The 23,839-nt window shown below is 44.1% G+C and overlaps 1 protein-coding gene and 1 non-coding gene across 2 annotated transcripts in view; one reads left to right on the top strand and one right to left on the bottom strand.

Annotated features, from left to right (window-relative positions):
• The window catches only part of LOC124619950 (shootin-1-like), a 115,699-nt gene that overhangs the window by 52,366 nt on the left and 39,494 nt on the right, over window positions 1–23,839 (bottom strand). The window lies entirely within an intron of this gene.
• Window positions 7,890–7,964, top strand: Trnat-ugu. Its single transcript has one exon. It is a non-coding gene; the product is annotated as a tRNA-Thr (tRNA).

Here is a 23,839-nt window from a genome sequence, read left to right as displayed (position 1 = left end):
TTTTCACCAATTAAAGTCTAGAACTAAAACGGAGTACCTTCCACGCCCTAAGAAAACATATACATTATTAGATTTCAGTGAGAAACGAAAGACTTTATATGTTTTCGTCAAACATAGGAGGGAGAAAACGCTTAAACTTCAGCAGAGTGCAGTGTCAATTTCGTTTCTTAAAACCTGAGCATGAATTGTGTCAATGGAAGAAGGAGGTATATGAATTACGAATTGTGCACCAAAATGACACTCGCAAAAGTGTGATATAAAAGCAATTCGAAAGAGTTAGAACTGCTCGTGAGGGTCAATGCATCGTTACTGAAGAAGATTTACAAGACTGGGAGCTCTGAAACGCAAGTTTGATGAACAGTACTTTTTTTCGGGCTTCCTTGACCTGGTTAAACAGATTCAAGAAATTATGCGGAAAAGTAAGTCGCAAAATTATAAAGTTTACCTTAATAAACTTTAGAGCAGATGTGATTAAACGTAATACTATAAAGAAATTCGTAGCTGGCGTAAATGACAGACCCTTGTTATTCTCTTAAATGCTGTGTATAAAGTCACTCAAGCAAGTTTGGTATAAACCGCAGTTGATGATTTCGAGCGTAAAAAAAGACAGAGTTGCTTGTGCAGTCGATGTGTGCTGTGATACATTCGTATATATCAATACCAGTGGTATCAGCGGGGTATCGTTTCTCCAGATTTATCTCCATCTTCAAGAATGTCAAGGAAAGTTAAGTCTCAAAATTTAAAAAAGTAGTCTTCGTTGTTACAAAAGTCATGTAATGGACTTAGAAAATTACAAAAAGTGGGAGAGAATAATATTGTCACATCTGAAACGTCTTCTTACCAATTCCTGAAAATAATGCTATCACGATCATTTCTTAACTCTATTCTAGTTCAGTCAACAAAATTCTTCTGAGTTTGAGGCGGCATTGCCAACTATAAAATTTCGACGTTTCGGCGAATATTGCAGTTAGCAGTACACCCTGAGGAATACGTCTTGCAACAGCCACCGAAACGTCGGAATTTATAGTTGACAAACCCATAAGAGTTTTATTGACTGTGACAACGGCCGCGGAGGCCTACGTTTACATCCATCCCAGTTCTCTCTAAATAAAACCAGTAACTACCGTGAAGTCCCTGAATTCATTACTCTTTCCTTCATCAAGTGTACCTAGTGTAATGAAAATGCCTGTTTCGCCATCTAGTAGTCACTAACGACTACGTGGAATAAACACGGGAATGTTTCATTGGTAGCAAAATACATATTATTCGAAAATTAGCATAAGAACTGTGACATAGGAATTGCTATAAAATATTTAATGTCAACAAATTAAAGCCCTGGTTGATGGAAGTCGCCGGTAACGTCATATCAAAAACTGACATGATTTTCGTTGCTCTGATAGCCACTTGTGTAACAATTACATCTCCGTAACCGATTAGCTGCCGATATTACTTCACGTTATTCAAAAAAAATTATGATTTTAGACATTTTTTAGGGTGATCAAAGTGCTTAAAATTCACAAGTGTGCAGTTCGGATTTCGCGCTAAGCGGCGCTTCGTCCTCTTGTCATAATTGCGTATGTTTATTCGCCGATTCGCAAGCTGGGCAGGAAGGGCTGTACTTGCAGTGCACCTTAGAAAAGAATGGTTCAAATGGCTCGGAGCAATATGGGACTTAACTTCTGAGGTCATCAGTCCCCTAGAACTTAGAACTACTTAAAAAAATGGTTCAAATGGCTCTGAGCACTATGGGACTCAACTGCTGTCATAAGTCCCCTAGAACTTAGAACTACTTACACCTACCTAACCTAAGGAGAACACACACATCCATGCCCGAGGCAGGATTCAAACCTGCGACCGTAGCGGTCGCGCGGTTCCAGACTGTAGCGCCAGAACCGCTCGGCCACCAGCGGCCGGCCAGAACTACTTAAACCTAACTAACCTAAGTACATAGCACACATCCATGCCCGAGGCGGGATTCGAACCTGTGATTTTAACGGTCGCGCGGTTCCAGACTGTAGCGCCTAGAACCGCTTAGCCACTACGGGTGGCGCGCCTAAGAACCTAAAATTTAGAGTGTGCATTTCTTTCGGTGTATTCTACCTTTGGTTTCGACTTGTCGGTTTCGATTAGTCCCTTGTCAGAAGCAGTCAGTTTCATGGTATGGCAGCTAGAGCGTTGTCCTTCTTTTTTTTTTTTTGGCAGTGTGAGGTGAGCAGCACAATCCTGTGGTATCGGAAAGCCTTCTCCGTTTCGTTGAATGCATACAAGGTTTGTACAAAAAGAAACACGTAGTTTTCTTATTCTCCCGACACATGTGAGGCTTGGGACGTAAGAAATTTGATGTTTCCGGTCTTCACATATGCAGAAACAAATTGTTCCCCAAATGAAGTTAAAATCTTCGATTCTCTTTTCGACCCCTCTGCTGTGATCTTCTTCAGGATCCTGTGGTACCGACTGTAGAATAAGCCTTACTTGTACCCTCAGTTATCTTTCCTGCAGTACTACCTGACATTTTAAAAGAATAACCTACGCAAAGCGCAAGCGCTAATGTTGTAATGCCTGGGTTTAAGTTTTGGGGGATACATGTGGCTGCTGCTCGTGGAAGTCTCGCGAGATCGGCTGACAATGCGTGCCGTGCCTCCCACATGAGCCTCACCTCACTGTCTCGTACGCGACTGTCAATCCTAAAGTAATTTTGAAAAAATTGTCATCGGTATACGGGTTACAGATGGGTATACAGATCGCCGTGTTGAGTAACACTGGGTGGTTATAATTAAAGTGAAGCTCTTCATGAAGATCCTCTGTGGGCTATAATATCGTATGGCAGCGAAACGTGGCAAATATTCTCATGTGTTGATGCGGAACCGATTTACACTGGAAAAAATTGGTTCACTTCCAGTCGCCAGGTGCACTGTATGATGGTCTCACATAAACGCCGTCATTTGACTTGTCATAACGTGAGTGAACGGTATGGCTATCGAGAAGAGAGATTCTGCGCTGTTAGTGAAATTGTTTTATATGAACGGCTGCACTGAAAGGCAATCGCCGATTGAAAGCCCTGAACAACAGCCCGATGTCACAATTAGGTTTAAGGAAGATGATAAAGAAATTCGAAAACATGGGTGAGCTTCGTGTCGCACCTGAAAGGTATCCAAACCAGGTGGAAGTTACTGAGAAGGTTGCTGTTGCTGTAACTGGCCATGCAGCAAGTGATGCAGCTAGTGCTAGTGCAAGTGCAATGTCAGGACAATAGTCCATACCATGGTCAACAGTACGCCAAGATTTGGGGTTTATTTTACACTGGTACCAGTACAATAACGAGGTGGTGGAACAACCAAAATAATGCTCTGCAGAAAAGTATTGAATTGGCTTTTCGGTTTCAGGCACGAAAGAAACTGATGACATGTGGCTGGACAGTATTCTAAGACAAATTTGACACTACAGGTTTCATTGAATACATGGAACTGTCGAATTTGGGGTACTGCTAAGACATGTGTTGGCCGTATGTGACTGAGTGGTGTGATTCACAAACGCCTTTGATTTCATTCGCTCTTCTTTGAAGAGAACATACCCAGAGGGTTGTTACGCGTACTGCGATGGCTGCAGGTTTTCATACCTTCCTGCTCAGATTCCACCTTTGAGAGGACCAATGTGTGGAAGCCACTGTTTCCATGCAAGATGAGACAAGCTCTGCTTAATGCAGCCATTCACAAGCGTATTATGTCCAGAGTTTTTCCAGATGCATCACCAGCAATATCACCGAATCCGAATCCGTTTACATGCGTTTAACAGGGACAATTCTGGTCTCTACCTGATCTGAAGGCCAGTATACAGGAACACGTAGCTCAGGTTCCGCCGCAATTGCTGCGAGCAACTGTCGATCGTGTCGTTTTTAGGATCCAGCATCTCGCAGAGGTCTCTAGTTTGAACCAACTGTGTAAGCGGTGGCTTATAATAAAATCAACTTCATTCCTTTCTCGCCTATTTCACCTTGTTTGCCACGTCGCGTGTTTTATCTATTACCCACGGAAAGATTTCTACACTACTGGCTATTACAGTTGCTACACCAAGAAGAAATGCAGGTGATAAACATGTATTCATCAGACAAGTATACTAGAACTGACATGTGAGTACATTTTCACGCAATTTGGGTGCATAGATGCTGAGAAATCAGTACCCAGAACAACCACCTCTGGCCGTAATAACGGCCTTGATACGCCTGGGCATTGAGTCAAATAGAGCTTGGATGGCGTTTACAGGTACAGCTGCCCATGCAGCTTCAACACGATACCACAGTCCATCAAAAGTAGTGACTGCCGTATTGTGACGAGCCAGTTGCTCGGCCACCATTGACCACACGTTTTCAGTTGGTGAGAGATCTAAGGAATGTGCTGACCAGGGCAGCAGTCGAAAATTTTCTGTATCCAGAAAGGCCTGTACAGGACCTGCAACATGCGGTCACGCATTATCCTGCTGAAATGTGGGTTTTCGCAGGGATCGAATGAAGGGCAGAGTCACGCGTCGTAACACATCTGAAATGTAACGTTGTAACGGTACTTTGACTACCGCGCCTCCGCCAATACAAAGATATGATTTATGATCGCGCATGCAGAAGTGCGCTGCGCCAGCGACCGATTTTTGTCAATAATTTTGACCTTTTTTTTTACTTTTGCGTAGGTTTTTGTTTTTAACAACTAATAGATTACTCTCTTATCTTCATACGAAAGACGCGTATCTTTCGGCGATGTGTTAAATATGCTTTTAAGTGGAAATTAAAACTATATTACGAAACGAAGTTAATTCAGTAGTGATTCGGAATGGTTATTGCCAAAGTTATAAATTAATCCTGACAGTGACACCTTATAGAAATTTTCATTAGGCGGAGAACAAGAGGACCAGCAAACTATGAGAAAAAGGACATCCTACAAGAAAATTAAAAAGTATTCCAGTCGCAGCCACGAAGACTATATTATAATAAATACTACGTTTCAAACAGAATTATAAGATAAATTTCAACTTTTATCTGATGCTATTTCCTTACAGTCGCTTTTTGTATTGTTGCCGATCCGGTCTGCCATTCACGGTCAAATTACAGCACTATCACAATCAGTAATACGAAGTCCGCCTTATCCGTGACTTATTCCATCAAAATTCAAAACCCAATCAGATTTTCTATTTTGTATTTTCGCGGCAGAACCCCGAGGAAAGGAAACACTACAACGTCCACTGTTCAAAGTGCCGTCAATGCGAACAAGAGTGACCGAGACATGTAACCGATGGCACCCCATACCATCACGCCCGGTGATAAGCCAGTTTGGCGATGACGAAGACACGCTTCCAATGTGCGTTCACCACGATGTCGCCAAACACGGATGCGACCATCATGATGCTGTAAACAGAACCAGGATTCATCCGAAAAAATGACGTTTTGCCATTCGTGCACCCAGGTTCGTCGTTGAGTACACTATCGCAGGCGCTCCTGTCTGTGATGCAGCGTCAAGGGTAACCGCAGCCATGGTCTCCGAGCTGATAGTCCATGGTGCTGCAAACGTCGTCGAACTGTTCGTGCAGATGGTTGTTCTCTTGGAAACGTCCCCATCTGTTGACTCAGGGATCGAGACGTGGCTGCACGATCCGTTACAGCCATGTGAATAAGACGCCTGTCATCTCGACTGCTAGTGATACGAGGCCGTTGGGATCCAGCACAGCGTTCCGTATTACCCTCCTGAACTCACCAATTCCATATTCTGCTAACAGTCATTGGATTTCGACCGACGGGAGCAGCAATGTCGCGATACGATAAACCGCAATCGCGATAGGCTACAATCGTATCTTTATCAAAGTCGGAAAGGTGATGGTACCCATTTCTCCTCCTTACACGAGGCATCACAATAACGTTTCACCAGGCAACGCCGGTCAACTGCTGTTTGTGTATGAGAAGTGGGTTGGTAACATTCCTCATGTCAGCACGTTGTAGGTGTCGCCACCGGCACCAACCTTGTGTGAATGCTCTGAAAAGCCAATCATTTGCATATCAGAGCATCTTCCTGTAGGTTAAATTTCGCGTCTGTAGCACATCATCTTCGTGGTGTAGCAATTAAATGGTCAGTAGTGTATTCGTCTTCCTTGAATTCAAAGCGCCAAATCCACACCTAGTGACCAAAGATTGAACTAATGGTCTAGATCCGCTCCTACCACGTTTCGCTGCCATGTGGTAATTACAGCCAACACCGGACTTATTCGAGTAGTTGCACAGTTACAGCCGCGTGGTACCTCGCTGCAGTGTGAAGAAAAAAAATGGTTCAAATGGCTCTGAGCACTATGGGACTCAACTGCTGTGGTCATCAGTCCCCTAGAACTTAGAACTACTTAAACCTAACTAACCTAAGGACAGCACACACATCCATGCCCGAGGCAGGATTCGAACCTGCGACCGTAGCAGTCGCATGGTTCCGGACTGCGCGCCTAGAACCGCGAGACCACCGCGGCCGGCCAGTGTGAAGACAGATGAGTGGTTGGGACTGGGAAACAGACGCGCGAAAGGCGAATGGAGGTGGCAGACTGCCGGTGCTCTTGCTAGGCAGGCCCCCTCGCTGGTCTGGCCGTGTCTAGGCTTGCGCACGACGGCCGTGTTCATTTGGCGGTGCGGTCCGCCGCGGCGCCGGTGCCGGCGGCAGCGCCGGCGGTAGCGGAACCGGCAGGAAACGGAGGTGTACCTCGGCCGCCCGCCCTGAATAATTCATGTCAGAGCCGCGCGGGGTAAACAGTCGCAGAAATAGCAACCCGCCTGCCGGAAGGATGCGACCCGGCCTCACGCCCTCCACCCGCGCCTGTCTTCTCCAGCGCCTGCAGTTACCGGTCCGTGCAATACAACTTGCATGTTTAACAAAAGTGCTGTAATTATCTTCAAGCTATCTTCCTGGCAATGGCAAGGAAATCGTTTCTGAAGAAGAGAAATTTGTTAACATCGAGTATAGATTTAGGTGTCGGGAAGTCGTTTCTGAAAGTATTTGTATGGAGTGTAGCCATGTATGGAAGTGAAACATGGACGATAACTAGTTTGGACAAGAAGAGAATAGAAGCTTTCGAAATGTGGTGCTACAGAAGAATGCTGAAGATTGGGTAGATCACGTAACTAATGAGGAGGTATTGAATAGGATTGGGGAGAAGAGAAGTTTGTGCCACAACTTGACTAAAAGAAGGGATCGGTTGGTAGGACACGTTTTGAGGCATCAAGGGATCACAAATTTAGCATTGGAGGGCAGCGTGGAGGGTAAAAATCGTAGAGGGAGACCATGAGATGAATACACTAAGCAGATTCAGAAGGATGTAGGTTGCAGTAGGTACTGGGAGATGAAGAAGCTTGCACAGGATAGAGTAGCATGGAGAGCTGCATCAAACCAGTCTCAGGACTGAGGACCACAACAACAACAACATCTTCCTCTCTTCGGGTACGAGGTGAAATTACTTGTTACGGTAGTAATGTCATCTTCTGTTCTTCTTTGGCACTTAAACACAGGTGACAAAAGTCATACGATAGTGATATGCACAAATACAGATGGATTGTAGTATAGCTTACGCAAGGTATGACAGGACAGTGCATTGGTGGAGCTGTCATTTGTAATCAGGTCATGTATGTGAAAACGAAGATGGTATCCGTTCTTTCGGACATGTCCGAAAGAACAGATACCATCGGTGACATTGCAGCTCGTTAGAATGAAATTACAATGAAATGGACACCCTTAGCTGCTTACAGGCGTTGACATACGTCAACGGGAACAGATGAAAATGTGTGCCCCGACCGGAACTCGAACCCGGGACCTCCTGCTCACATGGGTTTGGCGGGAGGCGTGCCAGAGATAAATCCCTGCAGTCGCGCTATCGTCTGTGCTCTCGATGGCTCAGATGGATAGAGCGTCTGCCATGTAAGCAGGAGATCCCGGGTTCGAGTCCCGCTCGGGGCACACATTTCCATCTGTCCCCGTTGACGTATGTCAACGCCTGTAAGAAGCTAAGGGTGTTCATTTCATTGTAATTTCATGTACGTGAGGTTACCGACGTGATTGCGGTCGCACGACGGAAATTAACACGGAACGGTAGTTGGAGCTAGAAGAATGGACGTAAAGGAATTCCACATTCCGAGATCCACTGTGTCGACAGCGTGCCGAGAACACCAATTTTCAGGCGTTAGCTCTCACCTCGGGCAACGCAGTGGCCGACGGTCTTCACTGAACGACCCCAAAGCAGTAGCGTTTCCGTAGAGTTGTCAGTGCTAATAGACAAGCAACAGTAAGTGAAATAACAGCAGAAATTAATGTGGGATGTAAGACTAACGTATCCGCTAGTACAGTGCAGCGAAATTTGGCGTTAATGTGCTAAGGCAGCAGACGACCGAAGCGATTGTCTTTGATAACAGCACGTCGTCGCGTGCAGCACCTCTCTTGGGCACGTGACCATATCGGTTGGATCCTAGACGAGTGGAAAACTGTAGCCTGGTCAGATGAGTCCCGATTTCAGTTTTTGAGACCTGATGATAGGGCTCGAGTGTAGCATAGACCCACGAAGCCATGGAGCCAGATTGTCGACGTGGCACTGTGCAAGCTGGTGGTAGTTCCCTAATGGTTTGGGCTGTGTTCACAGGGAACGGACTTGGTCCTCTGGTCCTTGACTGGAGACTATCGTGTTCGGCTATCTGGATACCATTTGCAGCCATTCACAGGCTTCATGACCCCGAACAAAGGTGCGCTATGTCACTGGACCTCAAATGTCCACGACTGATTCTCAGCAGTTCGAGCTAATGGGTGGGCCACCAAGATTGCCCGACATATATCCCGTCGAACATTTGCGTGACATAATCGAGAGGTCAGTTCGTGTATAAAGTCCTGCATCAGCAACATTTTGGCAGTTATGATGCCTCATGACGCAGCATGGCTCAATCTTTTTACAGGGGACTTCCAGCGATATGTTGAGTCCATGCCAAGTCGGGTTGCTGTACTACGCCTGGCAGAAGGAGACCCGACACGATATTAGGAGGTAGCCCAGTGTAATTAGGAGGTATCCCAGTGTAATTTTTAGCCTTTAAAGAGAATCTCTCAGACTCTTCCTAAGTGTCCCATTTTTTTCCTTTGTACTGGAATGTAATCATTTGTTCTAAAAGTACTTCGTTCTTTCCTAATGTCTTGGTTGGTCAGTATGTCTTCTATTAAACTACCTTCAACACATCTCAGGCATAGCATTCCTTGTCTAGATAACGACTCTCTTGCTTTTTCGTAATCATCCAAATCTCGGTACCCCAGGGCGATGTGGAGACTGCAATATTTTTGTAGACTTTACTTTAAGTATCCTAGCATCGTTCCTGTTAACTGTTTCTCGTACTGGACTGAATTTACTAAGTTTAATTTATATATATTTTCTGTAGCCTTACTTCACTTCCCAGCCTAGATAAATGGAGTGGTTTACTTGTTCTAAAATCTCCTTATCTATTGATTTCTTTCGAATGTGTTCTTTGCCCATGAGGGTCAATTTCTTAGTTTTCCCTGTTGAGATATCCATGTAAAACCTCTCCGCTTTTTGATCTGTAAATAATCCTTTCGGTAGGTCCCATTCTTTCTCTGCTAGGTACGGAGCACCACCAGCACACAGTGATTTATTCGAAATTGTTTCCCTGACTAGGTACATACCTTCCGAAACTTTGTTTTTAATACAAGCGTAGGGTGATAAAGTAACCTTGTCTTTATTGTTCGTTAGCTGATATCTTATTAGTCATTTTCCCGTAGGGATCTATGGCAATAGTCCTTATCAGATACAAACTTTTTATCGCATTAGTTAAATGTTTCGGCTATCCACAGTTCGTCATTGTCTTCCAAAGTTTCTGTCTACTGACGATGTTAAGAGCTTTTTCTTCTTTTTCTTTAAATCAATAACGGCGATATGTGCGTCGTTATTATATTCTCCCCAGTTTTACGTTAGCTGCTGTAAAATAAAAACTGCATTTATCATGGAGCGTATTTTCATGAAACACATTTTTCCCTAATGTGGTACTACTTCCATTACGTTCTTAAGTCTTGTGTTTAAAATCTCAGCATATATCTTGCATGCTGACTCCAGTAAACTTATTGGTCTACATCTACATCTTGAAACAGGTGTATTAGGAGTTTGTTATTTTCATTTCTGGAATTTTTATATGCTTTGGATGTCTCAAACGCTAAGTGACAATTTTGAATCGCTTATTATTCGCGCGAGTGCCGCGCTGGATTAGACGAGCGGTCTCAAGCGCTGCAGTCATGGACTGTGCGGCTGGTCCTGGCGGAGGTTCGAGTCCTCCCTCAGGCATGGGTGTGTGTGTTTGTCCTTTGGATAATTTAGGTTTGTGTAAGCTTAGGGAATGATGACCTTAGCAGTTAAGTCCCATAGGATTTCACACACATTTGAAGATTTTTTTATTATTCGCGCAGTCTTTGGTAAGAGTGGCCCTGTCGCTGGAAGATGCGTTCGTTTTGTCACTGTAACCGCTGCTTCGCATCGAGGAGCGCGGGTGTTCTGTCGTTTGATGATTAGAGAGGCAGACGCCGAGCAGAGGACTCGTGGCAATGTAGACATATCTGTGGCTGAGTAAAATATTTTTGTTTGAATATTGTGAAACAGAGGAGAATGATCTGATTATTGATTTATAATGAAAAGTGTATGAAGAGGAACGAAGGTCAATATTTCTTTCTTGGCACTGCAGTCGCGAGTAGCTAGAATCATTGTTGAATGGGACCTCCACATCACGAAAGTTTAAATTTTTCGTTACAGATTGAGTAATTTTTACTGTAAGGCATTTTTAGTGTTATTAATGGTTTGTCTAACATTTGTGAGAGTAAGAATATGGTATCAATGTTGCCCTTTGTCAGTGTCATTGTATGCTGTGGCATGAATATCGTACATGTAATAATATATCAGATAATAGCGAAACAGTTTGTTAAAGTAATATTTTACCTAAGACCATTGTCCGGGCCGTGCGGTTCTAGGCGCTACAGTCAGGAACCGCGCCACCGCTACGGTCGCGGGTTCAAATCCTGCTTCGGGCATGGATGTGTGCGATGTCCTTAGGTTAGTTAGGTTTAAGTAGTTATAAGTTCTAGGGGACTGATGACCTGAGAAGTTAAGTCCCATGGTGCTCAGAGCCATTTGAACCATTTTGAACCACTGTCCGCATCCTCGGTCCAATTGAGTATTTAAAGTGTGTTTTCATTCAGCGACGGGGATAAAATAGTTTGCTTGTTATCTGGAGTCTTCCACTAAGCTCTCAGCAACTGCAGTTAGAAATTTGCAGCTGGTGCACAGACAGCAACAAGCACCATGATTCCAAACAATTACATTACCAGGTATGATACTTTCATTTCAGAATCAGCGCGCTACGAAAATTATGAACGCGCAAAGACCATTACATAAACTTATTGGGTCGATCACTAAGCCGTAAGAAGCATTTTGTTTAATTGGAGAAATTAACAATAAAGTTCAGGACATAATCAGTTTGCAAATTTTTAAAAAGATTATAAAGCAAGCCAAATTCATGTTGTATTCTCACAGGCAAAACACTGAAGGGCAAGATAAACTGGTACACCTGCATAATGTCGTGTAGGGCCCCCACAGGCACGCAGAAGTGCCGCAACACGACGTGACATGGACTCGACTAATGTCTGACGTTTTGCTGGAGGGAACTGACACCATGAATCCTGCAGGGCTGTACCTAAATCAGTAAGAGGACGAAGGGGTGGAGATCTCTTCTGAATAGCATGTTGCAAGGCATCCCAGATATGCTCAATAGTATGCAAGTCTGGGGAGTTTGGTGGCCAGCGGAAGTGTTTAAACTCAGAAGAGTGTTCCTGGAGCTACTCTTTAGCAATTTTGGATACGTGGAGTGTCGCATTGTCCTGCTGGAACTGACCAAGTCTGTCGGAATGCACAATGAACATGAATAGATGCAGCTGATCAGACAGGATGCTTACGTACGTGTCTTCTCTCAGAGTCGTATGTAGACGTATGGGGGGGGGGGGGGGGAGTCCGGTATCACTCTAACTGCACACGCCCCACGCCATTACAGAGCCTCCACCAGCTTGAACAATTCCTGTTCACATGCAGGATCCATGGATTCATGTGGTTGTCTCTGTACCCGTACACGACCATTAGCTCGAGATAATTTGAAACGAGACTCGTCCGTCCACGCGACCTGTTTCCAGCCATTAACAGTCCAATGTCGCTATTCACGTTTCCAGGCGAGGGGTAAAGTTTTGTTTCACGCAGTCATCAAAGGTACACTAGTGGGCCTCCGGCTCCGAAAGCTGATATCGATGATGTTTCGTTGAATGGTTTGCACGCTGACACTTGTCGATGGCAAAGCACTGAAATGTGCAGAAAATTGTGGAAGGATTCCACTTTAGTCACTTTGCACGGTTCTCTTCAGTCGTCGTTGGTCCCGTTCTTTTTCCGACCACAGCGATGTCAGAGATTTGATATTTTACCGGATTCCTTATATTTACGGTACACTCGTGAAATGGCCGTACCTCGGAGATGCTGTGTCCCATCGCTCGTGCGGCGAGTATAACACCACGTTCAAACTCTCTTAAATCTTGATTACCTGCCATTGTAGCAGCAGTAACCGATCTAACAACTGCGCCAGACATTCGTTGCCTTGCGTAGGCGTTGCCGCCCGCTGCGCCGTCTTCTACATCTCAGAAATTTTCTAAATCCGCGAAGTGGGTATCCCGGACGCGCGCTGTAGTCACTTTAGCAGCACGCGTCTCAATTGGCTTGTCATGTTTGTAAACCAAATATGAAAAACGTAAGTTTTTGAGAGTGTCCGTATACATTTGATCACATAGTGTATACAGAACGTATTAAATCACTAGAGAATATGTATCATGGTGCTAGAGGGTCCTGTAAAGGGTACAATTGTAGCTGAAGGCAGGGATTGAAATTCATCTAAAAAAAAATTTGAGGCACTCCGTCCATGTTCTTTGAGAAACCTACGGTTGATTCCTTCCTCATAATTCTCTGAGTTAGTGCACCATCTACAATGGCCATTTTATCGACGGTGTGTTGAAATTTACCTTACGTTTCGTCCATGAAATGTGTGGATCTCGAATCAAGCTAATCGTGAATTTTTTATTTGACTTCCTGCTAAGTACATTGAGTAACTGTGACCTATTGGTTCTGCTGCTTCTTCCCACGAACATATGGTTTTTTAGTGAGTGGTAGCGAAAACAGTTGATTCGATAAACCAGAGCATCGAAAACGTTTCGCAATTTATGTAATTAATACGGTCAGAAAAACGTGAAATGTGAGCGACGTATGTGTTATGTTATTACCCTGTCTCATGTCGGACATGTCAGAGAGGAAAGAAAACAAGAGCACAACGAAAAAACGCTTGGGCAGCCGAGAGGAGGATATGAGAGGTTGTACTATAGGCCTGTCTGATTTCCCCGAAGGCCGGAATTAATTTTTCATTTTGCCACAGAGCATACATTCTGCCGGGCAGCCCTTGGCCAAAAAAAAGAGGCTGCACGGGCGAAAAATTATTCCGATAAGCTGGCTTCCTTTATGCCCGCGTCCCGCAGGCTCGGCCAGGGAAAACAAATTATTGATGCAGTAATTGGGTGGAACGAGGGCTACAGCAGCGGCTCGAATGTCACCAAGACACAAAGGTAGCGTAGCAAAGCGCCCGCCGCGTTAACAACTCCTCCCTCTTGTTTTTCCTATTTTTTTTATTTCTGCTGTGTTGAGTATAGTGGTTTACGAAGCATGTTTCTGCAGACAAATAAAAAAATAACAGAAAATAATATCACTTAAGCATAAATGAATAATCCCTGTACATCGGGAGATTTTCCTTTTGTAAAGAACACAATGATTCTCTAACGATGGTATCCGGATATTAAAACATTATTGTACTTAATAGCTTTAGGGTAGACTTTCCATACATTCTTCTCCTCTTTTTTGATTTGTGTTTCGTATCTTGGCGTCCGCATGCCAGTACCTCGAAGTTGGAGCTCTCCGGACGCAGATAGTCGGTTTCTGTTGTATGTCTTTTGATTGCTGTCAAGTTAATTAGCTGCATCTTTGATTGCTAGATGTGTTATTAAACATTAAAACGTTAGTTTCCAGTAGGAGGCACTGATTATAATCTGGTTTTCGGTACAAAAGAGGAATACGACTTTTGGAGTTTGTAGCTAAACAGGATCACTACTACTAGAAGTCACGTTCGTAACATAAAATTTTAAAAAGTATTATTTCAGCTTACGGTGGAACCGACTAAAAAACCTGCTAAAACTAAGATGAAACCTGACACATTGTAACTGGAATGTGCGTAGGTACCCTTGAAATCAGTCTTGGAGAAAATATGAAGGAGAATAAAAAAATAAAAAATTAACTCTATCCAGAATTCTCGGAAGTTTTTATCCACCCGCACTGCAATTATTACTACTATTCGCCAAAAAATGAAGCACGTTAGCACCTCGGTCACTCCAACACCACAATATGACTTATGAGATGTAAACAAACTCTACAGTCAACATGTATCTGTCACATTTAAACTTCTGTGGCAGTCTAAACACTTAACCAACAAGTATCCACCTACACTTTTTTGATTAGTATGTACGAAGTAGATACTTTCTTAGAGAGTGGCATTCTAAAATTATAACTACGATTTTACCATGGACATAATTATTTTGTTCCGTCTCCTATAATACGGTATTATTAACTTAAGCCTCATGCTTTCGAGCCTAATTTTATTTTTTCTAAAATTGTTTTTGTAATACACATATGTAAGCTGTACATGCAGGGAGCGACCCCTAGCGATACAGCCCCTCGGCTGATTGTGTTGCAACCACAGTATGCCATTGGTGACCTCATATCATGGGTCATGTGTGTTTATCACTGTCTTACCACATCTCAGTACATTATGACGATGACAGCTATGATTATAAGTTTTATTTCTTTTATTTGTTAGTTTAACAAGAGAGGGTATTACATTTCAATTGCCTCTTAGGTTATATACGTTGACGTTACAACTAATATTGTTATAACCTACAATAAACATGAACGTTCCTTCCACTTTATAGGCGACGCTCAAGATGATGTAATCGATCGAAACGGGTCATTAAATACTCATAAAAAAAATATCGAAAACTGTCATGGGCGCCCAAAGATCTTAAACATTGTGTTGCTGTATGCTTGAATGTGATCGTGTCAAGCCTTGTATTCTCCGATAGTTTACAGACTGTTGACCTAATGGCTGTCCCAAGCATATTTCATCTATATTGATGATGATGGTGATGATGAAGTCCCATACTCCGTGACAGAGCGTAGGGCAACGATACAGGGCACCGCACCGCCGTACAAGGCGAGGACCTAACGGAGATGGTTTGTATTGCCTTCTTCCGACCGTAATGGGGATGAATGATGGTGATGAAGACGACACAACAACACCCAGTCACCTCGAGGCAGGGGAAATCCCTCACACAACCGGGAATCGAACCCGGGACCCCGTGCTCGGGAAGTGAGAAAGCGACCGCGAGACGACGAGCAGCGGGAATATGATGTTGTTGTTGTGGTCTTCATTCCTGAGACTCATTTGATGGAACTCTCCATGCTACTCTATCCTCTGCAAGTTTCTTCACCTCCCAGTACGTACTGCAGCCTACATCCTTCTGAATCTGCTTAGTGTATTCATCTCTTGGTCTCCCTCTACGATTTTTACCCTCCACGCTGCCCTTCAATACTAAATTGGTGATCTCTTGATGCCTCAGAACATTTCCTACCAACCGTACCCTTCTGCTAGTCAAGTTGTGCCACAAACTCCGCTTGTCCCCAATCCTATTCAGTACCTGCTCATTAGTTATGTGATCTACCCAGCTAATCTTCAGCATTCTTCTGTAGCACCACATTTTGAAAGCTTCTATTCTCTTCTTGTCTAAACTATTGATCGTCCATGTTTCACTTCCATACATGGCTACACTCCATACAAATAATTTCAGAAACGACTTCCTGACACTTAAATCTACACTCGATGTTAACAAATTTCTCTTCTTTAGAAACGCTTTCCTTGCCATTGCCAGTCTACATTTTATATCCTCTCTACTTCGACCATCATCAGTTATGTTGCTCCCCACATAGCAAAACTACTTTACTACTTTAAGTGTCTCATTTCCTAATCTAATTCCCTCAGCATCACCCGATTTAATTTGACTACGTTCCATTATCCTCGTTTTATATTTTGTTGATGTTCATCTTATACCCTCCTTTCAAGACACTGTCCATTTCGTTCAACTGCTCTTCCAAGTCCTTTGCTGTCTCTGACTGAATTACAATGTCATCGGCGAACCTCAAGGTTTTTTTTCTTTTCCATGGATTTTAATACCTACTCAGACTTTTCTTTTGTTTCCTTTACTGCTTGCTCAATACAAAAATTGAATAGCATCGGGGATAGGCTACAACCCTGTATCACTTCCTTCCCAACCACTGCTTCCCTTTCATGTCCCTCGACTCTTATAACTGCCATCTGGTTTCTGTACAAATTGTAAATAGCCTGCCGCTCCCTGTATTTTGCCCCTGCCACCTTTAGAGTTTGAAAGAGAGTATTCCAGTTAACGTTGTCAAAAGTTTTCTCTGAATCTACAAATGCTAGAAACGTAGGTTTGCCTTTCCTTAATCTTTCTTCTAAGATAAGTCGTATGGTCAGCATTGCCTCACGTGCTCCAATATTTCTACGGAATCCAAACTGATCTTCCCCGTGTTTAGTAACAGTAATAATAATAATAATAATAATAAAAGAGCGTAGGTCCTACAGCAGAGGAGTTGCCAGTTCAAAGTTACAGTCGCGTAGTGTCATGCTGCCAATTAGTTCATTTATCTGTTGTGAATAGAAAAATGAACGAATTTTTGGTGCATTGCGGAGACTTCCGACAGCCTTGCCCGCATGTAAAATAACAATATCAGGACCCATTCTGAGTGGACGTAAGACAGCCGCCTCAGCTGCTGTAATGATACACTTAGGTGGACGGGCCCCAGCCAACACACGACAAGGTTCCCTCCTAACCACTTTCGCAGTCTCGGAAGGCAGTTTATAAACAGCCTGTTCAATAGAACTAATAAAATCAACGACTGGAAAAATTTTACGCGTCGGTGCGAAATTAAAACCTTTCCCCAGCACATACAAAGCTGCGGACAAGGGAAATGCCACGGCTTTGTTGAACAAGCACGATTACATTCAAAAGATGCAGTGTCTACAAAGTTTTTATTTCTTCTCCATGGAATTTAATAACTACTCCGAATTTTTCTTTTGTTTCCTTTACTGCTTGCTCAATATACTGATTGAAAAACATCGGAGAGAGGCTACAAACCTGTCTCACTCCCTTCCCAACCACTGCTTCCCTTTCATGTCCCTCGACTCTTATAACAGCCATCTGGTTTCTGTACAAATTGTAAATAGCCTTTCGCTCCCTGTATTGTACCCCTGCCACCTTCAGAATTTGAAAGAAAGTATTCCAGTCAACATTGTGAAAAGCTTTCTCTACAAATGCTAGAAGCATAGATTTGCCTTTTCTTAATCTAGCTTCTAAAATAAGTCGTAGGGTTAGTATTGCCTCACGTGTTCCCATATTTCTACGGAATCCAAACTGATCTTCCCCGAGGTCGGCTTCTACCATTTTTTCCGTTCATCTGTGTAGAATTCGCATTAGCATTTTGCAGCCATGTCTTATTAAACTGATAGTTCGGCAATTTTCACATCTGTCAACGCCTGCTTTCTTTGGAATTGGTATTATTATATTCTTCTTGAAATCTGAAGGTATTTCGCCTGTCTCGTACATTTTGCTCACCAGATGGTAGAGTTTTGTCAGGACTGGCTTTCCCAAGGTTGTCAGTAGTTTTAATGGAATGTTGTCTACCCCCGGGGCCTTGTTTCGACTTAGGTCTTTCAGTGCTCTATCAAACTCTTCACGCAGTATCATATCTCCCATTTCATCTTCTTCTACATCCTCTTCCATTTCTATTACATTGCCCTCAAGTACATCGCCGTTGTATAGACCCTCTATATACTCCTTCCACCTTTCTGATTTCCCTTCTTTGCTCAGAACTGGGTTTCCATCTGAGCTCTTGATATTCATAGAAGTGGTTCTCTTTTCTCCAAAGGTCTCTTTAATTTTCCTGTAGGCATTATCTATCTTACCCCCAGTGAGATAATCCTCTGCCTCCTTACATTTGTCCTCTAGCCATCCCTGCTTAGCCATTTTGCACTTCCTGTCGAACTCATTTTTGAGACGTCTGTATTCCTTTTTGCCTGCTTCATTTACTGCATTTTTATACACTCCTGGAAATGGAAAAAAGAACACATTGACACCGGTGTGTCAGACCCACCATACTTGCTCCGGACACTGCGAGAGGGCTGTACAAGCAATGATCACACGCACGGCATAGCGGACACACCAGGAACCGCGGTGTTGGCCGTCGAATGGCGCTAGCTGCGCAGCATTTGTGCACCGCTGCCGTCAGTGTCAGCCAGTTTGCCGTGGCATACGGAGCTCCATGGCAGTCTTTAACACTGGTAGCATGCCGCGACAGCGTGGACCTGAACCGTGTGTGCAGTTGACGGACTTTGAGCGAGGGCGTATAGTGGGCATGCGGGAGGCCGGGTGGACGTACCGCCGAATTGCTCAACACGTGGGGCGTGAGGTCTCCACAGTACATCGATGTTGTCGCCAGTGGTCGGCGGAAGGTGCACGTGCCCGTCGACCTGGGACCGGACCGCAGCGACGCACGGATGCACGCCAAGACCGTAGGATCCTACGCAGTGCCGTAGGGGACCGCACCGCCACTTCCCAGCAAATTAGGGACACTGTTGCTCCTGGGGTATCGGCGAGGACCATTCGCAACCGTCTCCATGAAGCTGGGCTACGGTCCCGCACACCGTTAGGCCGTCTTCCGCTCACGCCCCAACATCGTGCAGCCCGCCTCCAGTGGTGTCGCGACAGGCGTGAATGGAGGGACGAATGGAGACGTGTCGTCTTCAGCGATGAGAGTCGCTTCTGCCTTGGTGCCAATGATGGTCGTATGCGTGTTTGGCGCTATGCAGGTGAGCGCCACAATCAGGACTGCATACGACCGAGGCACACAGGGCCAACACCCGGCATCATGGTGTGGGGAGCGATCTCCTACACTGGCCGTACACCACTGATGATCGTCGAGGGGACACTGAATAGTGCACGGTACATCCAAACCGTCATCGAACCCATCGTTCTACCATTCCTAGACCGGCAAGGGAACTTGCTGTTCCAACAGGACAATGCACGTCCGCATGTATCCCGTGCCACCCAACGTGCTCTAGAAGGTGTAAGTCAACTACCCTGGCCAGCAAGATCTCCGGATCTGTCCCCCATTGAGCATGTTTGGGACTGGATGAAGCGTCGTCTCACGCGGTCTGCACGTCCAGCACGAACGCTGGTCCAACTGAGGCGCCAGGTGGAAATGGCATGGCAAGCCGTTCCACAGGACTACATCCAGCATCTCTACGATCGTCTCCATGGGAGAATAGCAGCCTGCATTGCTGCGAAAGGTGGATATACACTGTACTAGTGCCGACATTGTGCATGCTCTGTTGCCTGTGTCTATGTGCCTGTGGTTCTGTCAGTGTGATCATGTGATGTATCTGACCCCAGGAATGTGTCAATAAAGTTTCCCCTTCCTGGGACAATGAATTCACGGTGTTCTTATTTCAATTTCCAGGAGTGTATTTTCTCCTCTCATGAATTAAATTCGATATTTCTTCTGTCACCCAAGGATTTCTACTAGCCCTCGTCTTTTTACCTACTTGATTCTCTGCTACCTTCACTATTTCATCCCTCAAAGCTACCCATACTTCTTCTACTGTATTTCTTTCCCCCATTCTTGTCAATTGTTCACTTATGCTCTCCCTGAAACTCTGTATAACCTCTGGTTTAGTCAGTTTATCCAGATCCCATCTCCTTAAATTCCCACATTTTTGCTGTTTCTTCAGTTTTAAGCGGACATATATATTGCACGAAATACTACAAACTTCGACATAAGCTACATACAAGGTGAATCACCTAAAAATGTCACCGCAAAAAAAGCGGAAATGTAAAAGTGCTACTGATATGTGGTTTTCCCAAAATTGATTGGTAGCCAGAGGGTCCTATTGTTAGCGAATAAACAGATTGTAATAACACATATAAAATGTATATTTTGTGCTAACTTACACTTCTGTAAATGGATCAATGCCTACTGTCACTAACAAAGTAAAAGTAGGATAAAGCGGAAAGTGCGAGTCGTTTGCGATACACAGTAATTTGAATAGTCCCCACAGAGGCAATTGTACAATACCTATGGTAGCACACACTAACACACTAAAGAACAGCGCAAGTGCTTACACTAATTACGTGGATTCTGGCTAGCAACGAGACAATTGATCATCGCAGTTTGTGTTCAAAATGAATACCGCCAGCGGCAATACATGCCTCCAGTCGGGTTTGAAACGACTGTTACACACGCTGGAGTCCGCCCCAATGGCTGAATGGTCAGCGTGACGGACTGCCGTTGTAAGAAATCCGCTTTCGATTCCCGTCTGGGTCGGGGATTTTATCCACTCAGGGACTGGGTGTTGTGTTGTATTCATCATCATTTCACCCCCTTCCGGCGCGCACGTCGCCCAATGTGGAGTCGAATGTAATAAGACCTGCACCAAGGCGGCCGGACCTGCCCCGTAAGGGGCCTCCCGGCCAATGACGCCAAACGCTCATTTCCATTTCCATCTCACCGGAGACGTCCGAGAAGGCTGCAGTATAAACTTTGTCGCATATCATCGAATGTAGTTGGTATGTCCTTGTAGACAGTGTCTTTCGGTTTTTCCCTCAGAAAAAATCCTACCGGCTTCAAATCCAGGGAGCGGGTCGGCCAAGGTAGAGGTACTCTGCGTCCTCTGGAAGTAATTGAAAGATGTCATGTTGATAACACAGGTTCTGCAGGGGAAGTCCTTGTAGCATTCGTGGAAGATGGTCTGTTAGGAGGCTGCGATACTTGCGCCAGTTCAGTATCCTGTAGGTGAAAACCGGGCCTAGAGCTTATGGTTCAGTATCCCACACCTCACGTTTGCACTCAATGGAAGCCAACGGGGTCTGTCAACAGACCAATAGTCCTTGTTTCAGCGGTTTGCTTGGTCATTATTGCAAATGTTGCTTTATTATTAAACAAGATGATAATACGGAGTATCCTGCCTGTATGTCGATGTACAGAAGTTATCTGGATTCTCGTAGCGGTTTCCATGCAGCTCTTGATGGACGGGGGTGGAGCCTACACCGATGGAGAATGCATAGGATACTTGCCTGACATGCGATTTCCTTGTGCGAATGAGCGGAAGCTGGCGTAAGGATCAACTGCAACAGCAGCAAGATCATTAATTTCCCCGTCTATTATCGTCGCTTGTTTCCTTCCATTACATTGTGTGGGGGCTACACTTCCACTTTCACGTAAATGGTTGAGGAAGCTGACAAATAACTGCCGATATGGATAACGTCTATAGGGATATCTTGCCCAATTCACCGTAGGAGAAGGAACAGCATTCTTCCAACTCTCTCCATACACAATGAGCATTTGGGCTCTTTCTGTATCGGTAGATTCCATTGGCCACTCACGACCTATTGCTTGGACTGTCCAACACTATCTACCTAGCAAGTCGCAGTGCACCCAAGGAAAACACAAGCACGCTGTAAGCAGGTATAACAACATCGTAACTAGTAACTACCCATTCACCCTGTATAGAGAAACAAATAAGGACTAATACGCAGGAAAATTTAATGTGGGTTTACACATATGAGGCAAATAGTGAATGATATAGGGAATTAGGTATCATAGGGTAATTGGTTAACACATATGAACGGCACTCGAATGAACACAATGTGATACACGCAGTATCGGAAAGTGTGTAATGAAATATTAGTTTCATTAACTCCAAAGCTTTTGAAACTGTTAAAAGTGGTTTAGAACGTCTTGAAACATACATTACGTGAGACTGGTAACAACAATGAGATCACGTTCATGTTAGAATGAGTTCAAGGAAAGAAATCCCTTCGTTGCTATTTTTAAATAACAATAAATATTTTATAAAAATTAGAATGTTCCATCAAAAAGATTACTACAGGAGAGTTTCTTAACTGGCACGTTTTTCAGCGGAAAACACAGCTCACATAAATGATGTGTTGTTATCCGAGGTTGCAACCCATAAGCATACTTCAGTAGAGAGACCTTCTTAGGAACTGCAAAAGTAGACATTGTCTTAGAATGGCAGCTTGTATCACGTTGGAGTAGAATATGTTTTTTACAGTGTACATGTTGATGGACGTAACTGTAGTCGACGATGTAGAATAAACATACTTCACACAGAGGACGTACACATACTAACACATAACTATTCTCTAACTTCATTACATTTGGTAAATCATTTTCTCCAGGGTTAAAAAGTAATTTATTCACTTTATTTTCTGAGCTATTAGCCTATGTCGAGGATACTATGTCGGTTACACGATAAATCAGTCCAATCTAGAAGCCGTAAATTCAACTAAATACCTAGGTATTACAATTATGAACAACTTACTTTGGAAGGAACACACAGAAAATGTCGTGGGGAAGGCTAACCAAAGATTGCGTTTTATTGGCAGGACACTTAGGAAATGTGACATACCTACTAAGGAGACTGCCTACATTACGACTGCCGTCCTCTTTTAGAATACCGCTGCGCAGTGTGGGATCCTTACCAAATAGGACTGACGGAGTAAATCGAAAAAGCTCAAAGAAAGGCATCACTTTTTGTATTATCGCGAAATATGGGAGAAAGTGTCACAGAAATGATACAGCATTTGTGCTGGACATCATTAATAGAAAGGCGTTTTTCGTTGCGACGGAATCTTCTCGCGAAATTCCGATCATCAACTTTCTCCTCCGAATGCGAAAATATTTTGCTGACACCGACCTACATAGGGACGAACTATCACCAGGATAAAATAAGGGGAATCAGTGTTCGTACGGGAAGATATACGTGTTTGGAATAATAGAGAATTGTGAAGGTGGTTTCATGAACCCTCGGCCAGGCACTTAAATATGGTTTTCAGAGTATCCATGTAGTTATAGATGTACTGTAACACATCTGCACTAGGTATGCGAAACTTAAAGAAGAAAATTACTTTTGTATGGTATGTCACCACCAAGAAACATAGCTCCATATATTGAAAAAACTGTTATAGTACGGTACAGAATGTATCGCTAAGAAATACGCAATGATATTTTTGTCCATTATAATTATCCGATCTGTTATGCCGTGGTCGGTTGATGAATTCTGTGGTGATACCCAACGTTTCGTCTCCGACTGCGGGAGACATCTTCAAAGGGGTCCGTAGCTTAATGGAAAGTCCAACACACACACTGGCTCGCTACTGACTGCCGCTAAATTCCGTGTCCGCGCGCCCCCGCGCCGAGGCGTGACGTCACGTGTTTTGAAAACGTCAGTGCAATTGGCCATTGTCCGTCGCCGTCGATCGCCGTTGCTATCACCCAGTAGTGGACGAGTGGTACACATCTTCTTTAACACCGGCATCCATATACCGTTTAATTTGACGCCCTCCTCCTTTCGATTGAAATTACGTAATTTACAAGCCCACCAGGAAGATACAGGAATACCTTAGGCCTGGTACGCTCGCAAACCATTGCAAAAATCTGGAGTGTATAGGATCCCATGCAGCTGTGGTGATGTTTATGTGGGTACCACCAAAAGAACTGTTTCTAAACGTTTGGAAGAGCA

This window comes from Schistocerca americana, chromosome 6 (assembly GCF_021461395.2).
Source record: "Schistocerca americana isolate TAMUIC-IGC-003095 chromosome 6, iqSchAmer2.1, whole genome shotgun sequence".
Taxonomy (NCBI): Eukaryota; Metazoa; Arthropoda; class Insecta; order Orthoptera; family Acrididae; genus Schistocerca; species Schistocerca americana.
The sequence above is the reverse complement of the archived record's forward strand: the minus strand, read 5'-3'. Positions and strand labels throughout refer to the sequence as shown.